The following is a 1,503-nucleotide window of genomic DNA, read 5'->3' as shown; positions in this document are numbered from 1 at the left end:
TACAAACGTTTAAAATAAAATAACATTAGGTAATTTTATCTGCATAATCCTGGGTGTCTTTATTTCATACAACAGCAACTTAATCTTGAAGAAAAAATAACTGATCACAAATTGGCTGACATGTCATGGTCTACCAGATCATACAAGAAATGCATTTTATTGTCATTTTTTGTGGCTACAATTACTGAAAGCTTGGTCCACAGATTTTCTAGAAGTTTTCCAGTATTTTTATATCACATTACTTCTTTGCACTCACATAATCATAATATTTCTTCTTTAGAGGGTGCTGTGGTTTTGACACTTGACTTGTGAAGACTCCGTTTTAATATCAGGGTAAAAACTTGCACATGATTTTAGGTACATTTAAGTTTCACCACAGATTTATGTACAGTCATAGATTGTTACATTTATAAATTAAACACTTCTATATTGTAGCCTGAGCAAGATTGAATAACCCAGTAGGCAATTTTCACAAGACCACCAGAGGCCCCCAGAACCCCCCTAATGCAAAAGCTGTTGTTATAGCAATACTGCATACGATTCAGAGAAGGTTTTAAAGGAGAGGATGCACAGAGGCCTAGGGCAGCTCAAAAACTGTCAATGGGCTGTATTTGCTATTTTGAAGATCCTCGTTAATTATACCATAGACAGGGTGCTGCTGGACACCACAATGTGACATAGATATATGTCACACAAATTCTTGTGTTACAGCAGCATAAGACACAGGAATATAAAAATAGATAAATGGAATTAACATATAAAATGGAATAGAATAAAAATGCAACAGATAAGACAACACTGTAGGTATATACAATATATAACATGATAAAAATAATATTAAAAAATCATCATATCACACTGGGCCCCCACTACTGTAGTGCTATTTAAAACATTACAGTAGTACTTTCTGATGGGTCATCTGCAGTTTCCCCCCTATTGTCTCACTAATAACAACAAACTAGGTTGTTATGAATAATTAACTCAAATTATCCCCAGCAGTCATTTGTAGCACATTTGATTTTCCACGGTGCACACTGCCTTATATATATATATATATATATATATATATATATATATATATATATATATATATATATATATATATATATATATTATATATATATATATATATATATATATAAATAAATAATCATGATCTATTTCTTAATTATTTCTTTATTGCTTTATCTTTTTTATCTAGCTTTTTTTTAAAAACTTTCTATTGTTATTATTATTTACTTTTACTTTTTAAAAATCTTTTTAAAGTCTTATTATTATTACTTTCTCCTTTTTTATGTAAAGCACTTTGTGTTGCATCTCTCTTGTATGAAAAAGTGCTATACAAATAAAGTCTGATTGATTGATTAATTATTCATCATATCAGTGAAGAGGTGATCATATCACTGTGCTCTGAGGTTTAAAACAGGCACCTGGGCCCTGCACAGTTATGACCGTAGATGACCTATCCGGGTTGCCGTAGTAATGCAAGACTGGCACTCCTCC

This window comes from Centropristis striata, chromosome 20 (genome assembly GCF_030273125.1).
Source record: "Centropristis striata isolate RG_2023a ecotype Rhode Island chromosome 20, C.striata_1.0, whole genome shotgun sequence".
Taxonomy (NCBI): Eukaryota; Metazoa; Chordata; class Actinopteri; order Perciformes; family Serranidae; genus Centropristis; species Centropristis striata.
This window is presented reverse-complemented; position numbering follows the sequence as displayed.